Below are 15,580 nucleotides of genomic sequence, written 5' to 3'. Positions count from 1 at the left end.
GTGAGGCGGTGTCTGAGCGCGGCGTGAGTGTGTGCGAGTGAGTGCGCGTGTGTGCGCGCGTGTGTGTGTGCGCGCGCGCGCCGGGGCGGGGGGCGAGGGCCATCGCGACGAGGAGGGGTCCCTCGGTGCCACTAGGACGGTGCAGCGCCCCGACCTCCTCTTTCGCCCCCCGCCTTCAGGCCGCCTTCTTAAACTCCGTGGCTTGTGCTTTCATTTTATTGCAGACCACGTAGGGGGCTGACTGGAAGCGATGAGACGATTCAGGTTTTCTAGGGTGGTTGAGCAAGAACCTTAGTGGGGGGTGGAAGTAGGGTGGGGATCAAGACTGGCCGAAAACAACAAAACAAAACCAAAAATCAGTTTCTAAGACCGGGGGGGGGGGGTTCGGTTCGATCCCGTGGCTGCTCTGTTTTGTTTTGCTTTCTTGGTATATAATCCTACAGATAAGAGGGTAATATAAATACTTGGGAAGATTGGGAAATTACTGAAGAGTAGTAAGGGCGGAGGAAAAAAAAAAAAAAAAAAGCCAGTCGGAAGCCGGTTATATAATGCGCGATGTGGCTAACAAGAACGGCAAGCTATTTTTATTTTGTTTACCGTATGTTGTGCAGTAGGGACTCCTCCAAACTGGTTCTGTCCCCGAAGAGATTCATAGCTTCCCTATGAGATCCACAGGATACAATTAGCAAAATTAGAAGACCCTATTACACCCACAGAATAAAAACTAATGCCTTAGAGTGGCATTCTCCGTGCACATCCTGTCGTGCATGCATGGGAATGTGTGTATGCAAATAAGTTCTCCCTTGGCAATCTAGTAGTCACATCTCAATGACATTTGTGTTTTATAATGCAGGCTGTTCTTAATATTTAAGCATCATCGTTATATATTGCACACAGCAGTGGGTAGTTACTTGATGGTTATTTTTAGGCATAGAGGGTTACTTTTTCAACGATGTTAGCGGAGCCACTTCTGTTTGGATTTCTGGAAGGACTTGCAGTTCTTCAAAGCCCCTGTTAAGCCCACCCTCTGGTTTATTTGGGGTAAAGGTAGTTTCAAACTCGAGCTCGGTTCTTTTTTTTTGGAATGAAGCTTATGCCTGGGGAAGCCAAGGGAGAGGAGGAAGAGAAAATCCAGCACATAAACTCTTGGAAAGGGATTGCACCATTACTGCTAATGCAGTGGCATTTAATCTCCTCTGATTGTCCTCTAACTGTGCATGCATCCGTCAATATTTTAGCAGCTCTGCAGATAAATGGGCTTGAATGCCACCTTCCACATAAAGCAGAGGTTGAAGGGCTCCCCTGAACCTCCTGCCTGCCTTTCTCATCATGCAGGTAGGTGTCAGTGGTGTAGGTTTTCCCTGCACTTACTCCAGCTCTGATCACTCATGTAATTAGATCAGGCTGCCATGGCAACAGACAGTGTTCCTCGTCCATTCAGGTGGGTTTGCCTGAACTACTCCAAGTGTTTTATGCACAGAATTTGTGCTGCCCAAGCCAGATGAGAGACTTCACTATTTCAATTGCATCTTCTTTCAGTCATTTGGATGGCAGACACTGAATGAGGCTTCTAGCTACTCAACTTTTATAAAGGAGATCAACAAGCTGTTCTTACTGGGTACAGTATGTAAATGCATCTCCCCAGACAGTGAAAGGCGCCTGACAATCCTGCTGGTGTTTATTGTGAACAGATCAACAAGTATTTGGTACTTGTTAGAAACCTTTCAGAGCTTACTAAAGCAACATTTCTTTTGCAGTCTGGTGCCTTGGGCCTTCCATGCACTTAACCCTTTCAGGTGTGAAGAGCAACCGTCCTTTGGATCCCAAATTGCCTGTAGTGATGGCTGGCTTTCCAAAGGATTTATTTGGGGGAAGTAACTTATTGGAATAAGTATATCCCTCTTGTTACATCTTAAAATTTTATAGCCAAGATTAAAAATGCTGGTACTGACAGTCAGCAGGCATGATGAATGTATTCATTCTTCATTTGGATCTGTTGGCTGTGATCCTTAATAGTAATTTAAAATACTTATTTTCTCATTTGAGAGAAAGATGATAAAAGCCTACAGCCGGTTGACTGATAATGTGCGGTGCTTTTACACAATCAACAACTTGCACTCTATTTTAGGATGTAATTGAATGAGTAGCATTCTAGTCTTTGCATTACGACACCCCCTTTTGAAGACTGCTAAACCAAGAAAAATAATCTTTTGGGAAAAAAAGGAAGAAAAGTGGCATGAGTTACTGAAGCTGTGTTGCTTAGGCAGCCCAAATAAGGGGGGGTATTTTAATAACACTGATATTTGAAAGAAAGAATAATTGAGAATAATAGTGTGATGATTTAGTGTTGACCCTGCTGGTCCGTTTACAGTTTTACGGCTGCCTAGCTAGCATGGTAAATCATTCCCCCTCCCTTCTCCCAGGACTGAGAGCTACTCAACTCTCCTTATAGGGGGTTTATGAGTTTCTACCGGTTAGTAAGTTTACGTGGTTGGTAAATTCACTGTGGCCTGGTCAGCTGAAGCTCTGCTGTAGTTGAAATGAGCTGTTATTTCTGGGAGGTAAATACAGGAGAAGCAAGGATATAAAATAAGGCACAGGAGTTTAAGTGTTACACAATGCCTCAGAGGTCCTAGATTATGTTGCACAGCATGTGGAAAATTGCTTTACTTGCCATAAAACGTGTACTTGTAGTTTTTAGTAAACAAATAAATTCATGCTAAAGAATATGAGAAATGTTTGTTTTTGATTGAGAACCTGTGAAAGACCATATTTTTCTCTCTAGATTTCGTTTTAAGAGGGTTTGGTAAACAGAAGGTGGCATCTTGTTAGAAATGTTATGACCAGGCTTCAGGCCTCTAAATTGCCTTTTAGAGAAAGATCAAAAAAAAATTCTTTAGCCGGTAGGTTATATGTAAATGTCTGAAGATGGCCATAAGTTTCAACATATCTTACTTAGTTGTCTGGGAGTCCTGGGAAAGGCCAGCTTTAAGAGATTATTAAAATATTAGTAAACATTTCAATGGCTCCTGTTTCTGTTGTCATTATAGAGTTCAAGGACTCACATTTTTTTCTGAGTAATGTGGTGCCTCTCTTATTTTTTTTTTTTTTCCATTCTGAAATGTCAAGTGGATTTTGCTTCTGCACATACCTTGAATGACAGTTTCTGATGACTAACACATTGTTAACACTCGGCTCACTTTGTTTCCCATTAGAAGTTAGTCAATAACCATGTTTTACTAAAACCCTGAAACTCATGTAAGTAGGTGAATTTGGGAGTGAATGTTAATTCTTTAAGCCATAGTTATCTGAAAGAAAACGTCGCTTAGACTCTGAAAAGCTTAACTCTGCTTAGGTAAAGTGACACAGCGCAGCAAGACAGACTGTCTTTTTTAGGGAGAGAGAGATTATTTGACGAGCATTGCTTTACATTTTCAGAGTAATAATGCAATAGTTTGGCTTCTGTGAAACACTGAGATCAGTGTAGCTAAAACACTTCAGAGTACAATTTCATTCTGGTCTTCCAAGGTTGTCAGAAGCAGGCCCTCCTTATTTTCAAAAATTCATTTGAAAACAATAAATTGTAGAAATGCCAAGAGAGGTAGTGATTTTTGTTCCAGGACTTACATGTAATGCTTCTTTTAAGATATGACTTTTTGAGTCATCGATGACCCTATTCACATTTTAGCTTCATTTAATTTAGTTTAATAGAATAAATTTACTCTTAAATGTTCTTTAAGAAGTTATATAGTGAATATATAGGGTGCTAGTTATATAGGGTGCTAGCTTTATAGTTTTTTAAAATGTTGGCTGAAACTGGTAATTGGATTGAGGTTTTAAAAAATATAAATGCTCAAAATTTATAGAAAAGAAGAATATTGTGTAGGCAAATCATGTGTATTTGTAGAAACTTAATTTTTTCCTTCTTTCATAATTATATTATGTAATTCTATTTTGTCTTCATCAGTGTAGTGATATATTTTAGAATCCTCATAAATCTGAATCTTTCAGACTAATGTTCCATAAATATTTGTACTGCAAATTACCACCACCCCACATGTACTAAAACATGTTTCAAACTATTGCAGACAAAGAAGCAACAAGCTTTATATTTTGTTGGATATATTTGATGTTAGCAGAACTCTTTCATTGATTTTTCTATCACTTTTAATGCATCCCATTTGTGGAGTAATAAAGACAATGCTAATTGCCATAATGTAAGCGAAAATTGTACCCTACCTGAAAACTGCTGTTCAGAAAACTCATGGCAGTGTAATCAGTGCATTGACTGGACAGGGCAGGGGTGCCCTGATTATGTTATTTTGGTGAAGGCTGCATGAATTCATTTGTCAAGTGTGCTCTTAATGGACGGAGTTAGGAAGCAGAAGTTTATAGTGATAACTGCCACAGCTGCTAAACCCCTAAGCTCCTGTGCTTCTAAGGCTCAAAGAGAATGTGTGCTTCTGTGACTGTGTAAAACAGCTTTTCCTTTATTGTGCCCTTAGCTTGGGCCCTGTCTCCAACAGTATCTCCTGGTCTGTGTAGCCCACCACGTCTGTATTATTTGGGCCACCTTCCTTGGTCATCTCCACTATGAGTAGTGTTGTTTTTTTGTGTCCCACTGTGCTTTTGAAATATTAAATATTCCACTTTGATTGCATATCATCATATAAAATCTCATCTAGGTTACTTCCTTGTACACTGTTTGTGTGATTTTGCAACGAATTCCCACTGCCCTTATTCCTGCCTCTTCCCTCTGATGGAATATAACGAGTTACATCAGCTCTATTACCCCAACTCCTGAGCCATAGCAATAAGCAGGCAGACCAATGTGAGAGTAAATTAATATTTTACAGCATTTGCATCACATTTGACTGTTCTCTGCACTTCAGCCGATTGGGAGGGGGACTGTAATTTGGACTCTATAAAACCTTATCTGCCAGGTGATAGGTAAATAGAATTGTGTGCACACACGTCGATAGATGAGCAAACACTCCCAACCGTGAGCTCACCCAGCACTCCCTGCAAATCCACGGTACCTGCAGCTTGTTGCAAAATGATCACCAAAGTCTTTTGAAGCACATGTGAGATGTTACCAGGTAAAATCAAGACTCCCCTTTCAAGTGAGTTTTGTGAAATTCTGCTTGACTTGGCCACCGTTGGTAACTCCACAGATTTCTTGGTGGAGGGACAGTGGCTTTCAGCATTTAAAGGACACTAGAACTGACATCAACTTATTTTTCAGTTTGCATAAGGGGAAGCAACGGACTACCACACAGTTCTTCTGCATAGCAGTCCCAGGCATGGAATAGATGCTAAAATAAATGCTTGCTGAATGGGTTAGTTAGAAGGAAGAATACTTTGGCTACTATTCATCACTTTGAAAAGTGCTGGAAAGAAATGGAAGTTATTTTCCTTTCCAGCTGGGCTGTGCTCTTAAAAATAGCGAGTGTGTATGGATGAAAATAATCATGACTACTGAGATGTGTTACCATGTACCCAAGGATAATTGGCTCACTTACCTGTTTACAGATTATTCACATTAGAGATCAGATTCATAGCTCCAGAATAGTTTCTTTCTGACACCCAGTGTAATTCTGGGCCTTCTCCTTCCTACTGTTACCTGGCGTGAGCTTAGGAAACCCAAACTAAATTTAAAATCAGCCTAAACAAATGTGCAGATCAGCTCAGCAATCAAAGACTGTAAATCAGTTCAGCTTTTCCTAGTTTGGGGATTATTTTATCAAACCGTGCTGCTGGTTCTTTGTTTTTAAGGTGGATAATTGGGTATCACCAGTATTTAAAAATATCAGTTGAATGGGTAGAGATAAATCATATGTTAGTAGATCAAGTCCTCAGTTTCTTCTGTTTTTATGCATAGGTCTTTACCTCACAAAAACTACTGCAGGCACCAAGCTCCCTGTTGGAAAGGTATATGGAACGTCCATTCCTTCTCTCCTCCATCTGTTCCCACCTTCACTCATGTATCTTACGGTAGATAATTTTTACCTGACCATGCGCAAGGCACTGTAGCAAAATGAAAATGACATAGACATACATTCAATCATTAAATGATTTGGGATGGGAAGTCTGGTGAGGATGTTCGTATTAAGATGCTCTTCTGCATCTTCTACTTTTCTGTAACCCACTGGACTCATATGCTAGCAGCTAAGTTCTTTCATGATCATCTCTCAGGTTGCATATTGACAGATAATATGTGCCACATTAAAATTAGGCTTTGGCTTGATTACTGTTAGGTCCATGTCCATTTCCACCTGATAGTCCTTGTGAGTACCAGCATGTATTTATCAGATGTTTGGCTAGAATCGTTGAAGAAAACGGTAATAGTGGCTGGCTCATCTGGGGAGACCATGCTGTTAATTCGACTGAAGGGATGACCTTTTGTGTGTTGGCTTCCCTCTGAGCCTTGGGCAGTGAAACCAGATCTGCTTTTTAAGCTGGCTGGTGTCTGTGTGATCGTCATAAAACAAGATGCAAAATCCGATGTTCTAAAATTCATATTGCAGTGTGTAGACCCCTAAGATGACTTCTTTTTAAAAGCAGTTTATTCTATTTTTCATTTTGGATCTCCTCTCCTGCGCTTCCTGGACCAATCACAGAAGCATCGTGCAACAAGTCCCCAGGGTGGTCCGTCCAAACTGCAGGTCTGTCTGTCCTCCTTGCACAGCAAACTCGTCCTCCACTGCCACTGAGGGGAAGAACATCACATGTCAGGTGAGCGTTTTTGGGTGCTCCTTGTTTTCTTTCTAAGAGTAAAGTTGACCTGAGACAATTGCCTACCAGCCATGTTTCAGCACTTTGGTGACTGTTGAATGTAATGTTCTTTGCAACCTGTATTGTGTGGGAAATTGAGAAATTGCTCCAAATTTTTAAAAAATAAATTTGCACAAAAGCTTCTGTTTGCTTTAAATTATTTGGTTCATGAGGAAGTCTGTATTTGACTTTGTGACAATAGATAGCTGCTGTTTGGGGCCTGAGCCTAACCATTTTAATCGTCACTTTTCCTTGAGACAATTAAGAACGTTAGGCTGTCAGATATGTTCCATATCAGTTTTCACATTTTAGGTCTCGATTGTACTAGAATTCACGTGTAGGGAAACCAGAACTGTTTGCTCCATCATTGGCAACTAGTATTTGTTGCATCTTGAATTTCTTTGTGTCTGTTTGGATTTTACAACTTCCTGATTTCCTCACATACAGTAAATTCTTTTGGCCTGGAGGGTCATGCAGCACAGGGCGCAGTGAGGGCTGATGACTCATGGTTCTCTGTTCAGGAGAAGATGAGAGGATTCGGCCATGAATGAAATCTGGAGTTAGCTGGGACACAGGGTAACAAGAGGTGGCCAACAGAGGTGTACGCAACCCGAGAGATTGTGAAATAGAAAATAGGAGATCGATTTCTGTTTGCCTTGGGAGCAGTCCTGCTGGAATCTGTGGAAACAGGCTATATCAGAGGTTCCCAAGCCTGAGTGGGCAGCAGAATCACCTGGGAGAAGTTGGGGCTCCACCCTGGACCTCTTGAATCAAAATGCTCGCTGCTGGTCTCTGAAGCCCTGGCTGCTCAGGTGTTGCTGCTGCGTGCTTTTGGGCATGGCTCTGTTTCCTTACTTGGTGAGAAGCACTGTCTACTTTTACCAAACCTCACATTTGCCAAGAGGTGGATATTTGCTTTTCCAGAATGTTCATTTTGAAAACCACTCACCTGATTTCTCCCTCGGTCTACTGAAAATTGGTTACGTGACATAAATTCCATGATACCTCAGAGTCCAGAGCTCTGGAAGTAACCTGTTTGGACCTCAAATCTGGAGGTGCTACTCTGACTTCGAACAATTCTGCATCCTTCCTGTGCCTCAGTTTCCTCATGAGTAAGATGGAGAACAGCACACAGGGCTGCGGAGAGGATGGAGGAAATGATGGGTGCACTGTGGTGGGGGTCGTGCTTGGCCAGTGGCTGGAGACCTGTTAGCATCAGCTTCTACTGCTAGCAGGTAACTTGTCTCTGGCCAGGGTGCTTGCACTGGGCTTGTTTTCCAGTGTCTGTTCCTGGACCATAAGTGGCTAGGAACAGGTAAATACACCTAGACCTTGGTCTTTGGACCAACCCTGTAGACATTTGCAGCTCTGCAAAGTCAGTGTGCCTTCTATTTATTTTTCTGAATTGTACATTCTGAATTTATCACAGCTCTCTTATCACGGTAGGATGTATATGCAGAGTTTTAAAATACTGTTCCGATGAATCGTGTGCATAAATGGTTATTTGTGGTTTGAGTGAAAACAAAGACCTGAGTGACCTAAGCAGTAAACCTCAAAAAGGGGAGCTGGAAAAGTCCTCCCCCTGACAAGGTGGAGGAGAGAGGGAGCTATCGCAAACCGTATGTATTCTTGTGAATGGTCCAACTGGGTTCATTACGTTTTATGGGCTGTGGATTAGAGAGGCGCTCTTTAAATGGAAAGAGAATAACAGAGTAACTGCAGGGATAAGCCTCTTAAGGGCTACAGGTGCCCCTAATGGGAAGGGTGTGGCAGCTTCCTGTTGATTTCTTCTTGCTCAGTGGGGTCCCAATTTAGCAGTTAGATGCCAGGCAGAAAATCTTCACACTGCAGTTTTGGAGAGTCTGGCTCAGTTGCATATAGGGTGAATTCATATGCAATTATTTTTTTAACCTGTGGTATTTATAAAAAGAGTCACTGGTCATAACAAAAATATCTCAAGAATTTTATTGTGGAAAAAAACCAGCAAGAATTCCTATCTTTTGGTCACATGCAGCTCATGGAGAAGAGACTCAGGTGTTTCTAGTCTAATAAGCAAGTCTATCTTATGAATACTCATATTGTATTACTGACAAAATAGTGCAAAGTCACCTTGAATTTTCAGCAGCTGACATTTTCTGTGATTGCATTTAAAGGAAGCTTATACGCCTTATCTAAACATTTTGCATAAATAATGGCCTCATTACAGCCCTCATGACGGATGACTAAATGTGGGCAGGAGACGATATCATTCATGTTGTACTCAGTTATGTTCATTAAGTATTTTTTTTAAAAATGAAATCCTGGATTACAATTATTTCTGGTTCTAGTCATTTTATAAATATGATATAGCTATAGCAAGTTATGACCTAACTAGTTCACAGTTTCTATCTATGTGAAGAAATGATTCATGCATTTATTCATAGTGTGTGTGTGTGTGTGTGTGTGTGTGTGTGTGTGTGTGTGTGTGTTTAAACTATTTCATGGTGCTGTGGAAATGGAAATGAGTAAGAGCTGCCGGAAGGAGGTTATAATCTTCATGGTCAGGCAAGGGAAAGAAGAAATAGCCTGAAATAGTGAACATAAGGCAGAAGCGGGTGGGTCGTCCTTTCTGGGGGAACTTCACAGGGGAGGAGTTCAGGAGAGTGATGCCAAGAGGTTCAGAGAGGGACCTGGGAGGACTGGGGCAGAGGACCACTGAGCTGATCTCGGGGAGCTGGATTGCACTGGGGCGGGTAGTGACAGAGACCAAGGATGGCCATCTAAGTGGCTGGGATGGAACCAGCCAGTGCTCAGTATATAACTGACCAGGCCACTATGGCAGAAGCACAGGTACTGGCCAACATCTAAGTTTCTGGAGTCAGGCAGACAGGAGGGAGGGTGGGATAAAATGGCTGCAGTCACTTTGGAGGAGCCATTGGACTAAAAGTGATCTCAAAAATTGGGCTTTGGGTTCCTGTGTCTGACAGAGCATTGGACACATGGCGGGAGGGGACTAAATTTCAGGACGGACAGGCGGTGGCCTAGAATGTGTGGAGGATAGGGTGGCTGGATTGTTGTGGCACCACCTTCCTGAGCCTCCTTCCTGAGCCTCCTCTTTGAGACCTGGGGTGAACAGGTGGGGGGGAGGAATCGGTGCATTATGCTGTGCAGGTACATTACGGGGCCCCCCCCACAGCTGAGGCACCTTGGAAACCGAGAGCTCAGCTGCCACTCAATGAAATCTCTGCGAAACCTTTATTCCTGTAAGACCTTTGAAAAATAGGAACTTGAGGTAATTTTAGCTGCGTCTAATATGAGAGTGTATGAACACGCGTGCTACTCTTGAAATTCAGCACACGCGGGATTTTCCATTTCAACAAATGATTCTTCTATGTCCCCCTAAACAGTCTTATGAAGAAGACGATTTTCAGTGGTGCCCTGTACATAGTGACAATTCCAGGGTTTCCTTTGATCTTCTCCACCGTGGATTCATTCATCTCCTGTGATAACTTGTAAATGACATTGTGCTGCCTACTTGACTCTGTAGCAATTGTTCGTTTGTGGCAATTCGTTTACGGTACTTTGATAAATCACATTAATATGGGTGTGTTTTGTAACATTAGAGGACTCACCAGAGGCTTTCTGCAGACTTTAAAAAAAAAAAAAAAAAATATATATATATATATATATATATATGCAGATGTATGTAAAGAGGTGGGGAGATAGAGATGCCAAGCCTCTAGACATGGCTCTTTGAACAATTTGGCTTTTTATTTATACTTTGTAGAAGGTAAAAAAAAAAAAAAAAAATACAGAATCTGTGACACTTAGTTCTGGGGAGAAGGTTAGTCTAAGATTTCAGGGCTCATAGGGAAGGGGAAGACTGGAATGATCTGGTTCTGTGGGGAGCTAGTGAGCAATCTGTGTTCATGTAATTAGGGCACACTTGAGGGTTATTGAAGATTTTTATTTATTTATTTATTTTGGCCTGAGTTATTTAGGTGGGTTTCTGTACTACCTGCCGATGGCTTAGAGTGAAGGCAGTGATCTACCTAACTTTCTTCAGAGAGGGAGGATTAGGACAGGAGCCGGAGGGATGGGGAATCAGTTCCAAGGCATTCTGTCTGTGGTTGTTGAGTGAGCATCTACTGTGTGAGACTGCATATGCCAGTGAGCCACTCCAGAGAACAGAGATGACCAGTTGCCCACAGTTACGCACTGAATTTTCACGGTTGCCCTTTCTTATGGGTACTCTTGTTACCCTCATTTCACAGAGGAGAAAACTAGCACAGAGAGGGTAAGTGACCTGCCCACGTTGGCCCGGGAGTTAAGTGATTGTGGGCAGGCTCCGATCCCAGCTTCCCTCTTCACTTTGGCTGTAGATTATCTCCCAAGCTCCTTGAGAACCTGTCTTTGAGAAGCTTACAGGCAATACCCAAGGCAGGGCATGCCAGGAGTAAGATTTTAAGAACCATAACCCAGCGTGCTCTCAGGGGTCAGGATCAGGGCAGGACCCCGGGCCGGGAGCCTCCTGCTCCCATGCCTGCCTGTCCATTCAGTCACACACCGGCTTTGTGATATAGGCTGTCTTTCGGAGATTCCTCCATTTCTTTCCCTCTTCCTCCTTCCTCCCTGAGATTCCTACGCACTTTCAGTAATTATTAATTGGAGAAAATGATGACAGAGGCAATATGCTTATCTGTTTCAGGGGACTGGCTTAAGTTGGCTCCAGATGTTGCTTGGCATCCAGAGTCCCAGGGAGAAGATGAACTTTTGACTTTTAAAGGAGCTTCACTGGGTCACTGCTCAGCTCCCAAGAGTTGGCAGACAGGCGCCTTTCTCTCTCCAGTGTGCTGGGTGGTGGTGTGGCGCTCACTGCGGGCTCTGAGACCAAGACGTGCGGGGTGGCCCTGGGAGCCCCGATCGCCCTTGCGCTCTGGTCTGCCTCTCCGAGTGCCTCGTTTTCTCCCCTTCCCCGGCCCAGTGCCTGGACCTTAGCCAGCGCAGGTCCAGTCAGGAGGAAGAACGATCGCTTCCCACCGCCTGCTCGGGGAGAGCCAGATTGACTTTCTGATGTGGGTTTTGCTCTTGTTGGCTTTGCGTTTTGGCTCTTTGGTTTTGGGGGTGTTTTTGGTCTTCAGCTGCAGCGCCTCTCCCTCCATAGACACTCGGAATAGGCCGGCCTTGAGATTCAGTGCGGAGCGGGTGCCTGGCAGCTCCATCACACCACAGCTGTAATCGTATGTGATGAATTTTTATTTACAGATTAGTAGACTCTGACTCTGACATATGACTAGCCGGGAAGCTCCTCCCTACAACAGTTGTGTGTCATCTGCTTCAGAGAACTAATTGCTTGGCAATTCCCCTTTGGTAATTCCCTCTTTATTTTCTGATGAGTTACTTAACAGTGATGGGCTTGTTGAGCAGAGCGTGGAGTTTACCGTGGGCTCCAGAAGCGCCGCCGTAGGCCTGGGGGGCGTGCTTCTGGAATTCTGTAGAGCTTTCCCAAAGAAACACTGAAACCATTATATGGCCGGTTAATATTTCACTCAGTACTGGGTTCCACACGGAGCAGCGTGCAGTTCTCCAAGAGAAATCAGAAGCAGGCCTCTTCAGAAATGTACCCCTGTGCATTAGAAAATTATTAAGAGGGAATTTAATCTTTACAGAATGTTTAATGCTCATTTTAAAATATGACTTAAAGCGGAGAAGCTTTCACATACACTACGGAGGGAGTGTGGTTTGGAAGAAAGCAATTGGACTGACAGTTTGGAGCCCAGGTGACTCGGGCTGCCTACTCTGACCTGGCTGGGCCTCAGTTTCCCATCTGCAGAAAATAAGGAGGTTGTAAGAAAGGACCTCTCCGGCTCCTTCTATCTGTGGCATTTTACGGTTCCCTGAATAGATTTTTATTGTGATTCTTCCTCTCTGCTCCCCGCAAGACCTTGGCTTCTGTCAAACATCATTTGCTCTTGTTTGACTTTGTGAGGTTTTAGAGTTAATTAGCATTTATATTTGAGCTCTTATTGTGTCATTATTTAGAGAGTAAGTCGTAAGTGGTGCCTAACATCATTTATCAGCGCATCTCTATTAGTTCTATACCTAAATACTTCCTGGGCCTCTTACTCTTCTTGCTGCTGTACCCCAAACAACAGCTATTTCTGGAGGTGGAATGCCTTGTAACTGGAAAGAATCTTTCAGCTAATTGTGGAGTTTTTTTTTTTTTTTTTGCAAGAGGAGTGCAGAAGCTCAGCTCTTCCAGGCAGTGGTATCACGGGCCTTATTCTGCTTTTAATTTGCAAGTAGAAATCCTTTTGATGTCATTTGGTTTTACCTGCAGGTGCAGGTTCTGTCTCCAGGTAATACCTTTTCTCTTCTGCATCAACTTCTCCAATTAGTGTGTGCAGTGTTACCTGTCTTTTTGGTTAATTTATAAGCAGCTTTACTGAAGCCTCTTGATTCATTGTAATTATTAATAGTCTCTTCAGGCAGCTAGTGCAAATAGAAGAGGTGACGTTGGCGAGTTCTTTTGTCTCCTGTTGTTTGGTTGTCTTACTTTGTTTCCTAAGGAGAGGAAAGGGCAGAGGCAGTATCTAATGGTGAGGAAAAGTGAGGGCTTTGAAATCAGGGAGACTGGGGCTTAGAATCCAGCTCTGACTCCTTAGCTGTGCGGCCTTGGCCACGTCTTACATCTGCGGTCCTCAGTTTCCTCATCTGTTCAGTGAGGGTGACGACACCTGACTCGCAGGATTGTTGAAATGGAGGTATATGTGCTCACTCTAGGGGTTGCCTAGGGTGGGACCTCCGTATCAATAAAAACCGATGCATTTACAGGAAGGAAGGAGAAACCATAGTATTTGACAGCTGGGAGGAGATCCAACAAGAACAAAGAACTGAGCAATGTTGGTAGCAGGAGCTTTTTAGAGTAGCTGGTTGTGGCGGGCAGGGCTTGGATCCCAAATGCACTTTTGAACCTTGGAAATGATCAGGATATGATGATCTCTGCAGGCTCCACAGAAGAGGGTGTTTTCACCCTGGGATTGATAGAAATACTATATTTCCAACATTTAGTCCCTAAATCTTATAACTACAAAGGGAAGCCAACCAAAACAAAAGTTCCCTTTGATTTCTCCATCCCAGTCCCTACGTCATGTTCACTTTACCTGGTTGTCTTATAGTTCTCGACAATTTGAAATCTTTTTTTTTTTTGTTTGTTTTGCTTTTTTCCATGTAGCATAAACATTTTCATTGGCCATCTAGACTAAAACGATGACATTCAAGGATGATGTAACATTCTGTCAAGTTGTTCTCTTTTGAGTCCCACATTGTTTTGGCGTTGCATTTGCTTGCTTCCGGCTGCTCAGCGTTATCAGGCTGCGTGAGTATCTCCTGAAGCGTGTGTCACCCAGGGCAGCTGACTGCAGCACGCCCTCTCCCTAAGTTAGAGGAGTTTACTCTGAATTGCTTTCTAAAAGGCCTCTCCATTTACATTGTTACTAATGATATAGAAACGTGTCTGGCTTCAACCTGATTAATTGCAGGATTTACCATTTTTTTGTGTGGCTAATTTAATAGGCTCCTTGGTTTTGAGATTTGCATTCCTTTGATCCCTCTCAGAGATGGAATGCTTGCATCTCTGTTTATTTCCTAATTGTCCTCTTCACAATTAGCAAATGAGAGTCTTGATGTTTCCTAATCTGTGTACATCGAGCTCTTATGTGTTCTAGATATTAATCTTTTTGTAAGTCATATTTGCAGTAGCTATTTTTTGTGGTCCATTTTTTTTTTTTTTTCATCTCACTGATAACACTTTTTGTTGGATAAAAGTTCGGGTGTTGACTGGGCGGATCTCTCTTTTCTTGTGCTTGTACTCTGGGCCACTCTGGGAGGAGCAGGAGGACCACCACCCAGGTTCTTTACCGGGTAACCCACAAGTTGGCTCTGCTGAGAATAGTTCTCCTGGGAAGCCTGGTCCTCAGTTTCCAGGGGCCTCCTTTTCTCTCTCCTCCACCAGGTCTTCACTCTGGCCCTTACCCACCCCCACCCCTGCAGTGCCAGCTTCTCTGTCCTCCCTTGTGGGTCCCTGTTTCCCAGAGAGTCTGGCTTGGGGAACAGTGTTTGGCTGCCTCCTGTACCTGGGGGAAGTCTGCAATGATTGGGCAGGAATTTCAAAGATGTCCAAGGACCCCGGTGGGGAGATTTCACTTCCTCACACAGTCCCGCTCCCCACAGGGCTGCCCTGCCGAGGGTGAGCTGCTTGGCTTTGATTTCTCTCCATGCTGGATCAAAGAGGGTGAGACTTCCCTGCGCCCTGCTAGGGCCGCTCCCCCCTGGAGAGGGCTGTCGGGCAGGAGGTTGGGAGCCCTTTCCTGGTCCTCGAGTTTGGGACAGTCTGGTTCCAAGGTCTTGACTGGGGCTAGTGGCTCAGCCAGGCTGGGGTGGCTTGGCATGTGAGGTACCTCTTCCACGGCCTCTCTGTAGGGACTCCTGTCCTGGTCCGACCCTTCCCCTCCAGAGCTAGAATGGACACTTCTGAATATCAGAAATCTGTGTCCATCTCTGTCCTCCCTAACCCCGCCCCAGGTTTTTTATGGACCAGTCCTTAACCTGGCTCCCTGGTCTGGGGGCCTTTGCTTATGGCTCCAGCCCTGTCACTTGGGTTGCCCTGTGTCCGCTCCACCTCTGTCGCTATTTCCTCTGTAAAGTGTCACATTCTCTCGTGTCCCAGGTTTTAGATGTGCTGTGCCCACTTCCTCTCCCTGGTTTTTAAGATCTCAGCTTAGAGTCTCCTCCTCGGGGAGCCCTTGGACTCCGTTATTTGCAGCCA

The 15,580-nt window shown here is 43.7% G+C and overlaps 1 protein-coding gene across 5 annotated transcripts in view; it reads left to right on the top strand.

Annotated features, from left to right (window-relative positions):
• ATXN1 (ataxin 1) overlaps nt 1–15,580 on the top strand; it is a 383,728-nt gene that overhangs the window by 1,381 nt on the left and 366,767 nt on the right. For 3 of the 5 annotated variants that reach the window (XM_079147068.1, XM_079147067.1, XM_079147069.1), the window contains exon 2: nt 6,621–6,735. The gene's annotated coding sequence lies outside the window, so the exon portion shown is untranslated. Of the gene's footprint in view, nt 1–411; nt 1,336–5,282; nt 5,932–6,620; nt 6,736–15,580 lie in introns of those variants that run through there. The other 2 variants (XM_079147070.1, XM_079147071.1) reach the window with 2 other exon arrangements.

Source organism: Sciurus vulgaris (assembly GCF_902686455.1).
Source record: "Sciurus vulgaris genome assembly, chromosome: 7".
NCBI lineage: Eukaryota > Metazoa > Chordata > Mammalia > Rodentia > Sciuridae > Sciurus > Sciurus vulgaris.
The sequence above is the reverse complement of the archived record's forward strand: the minus strand, read 5'-3'. Positions and strand labels throughout refer to the sequence as shown.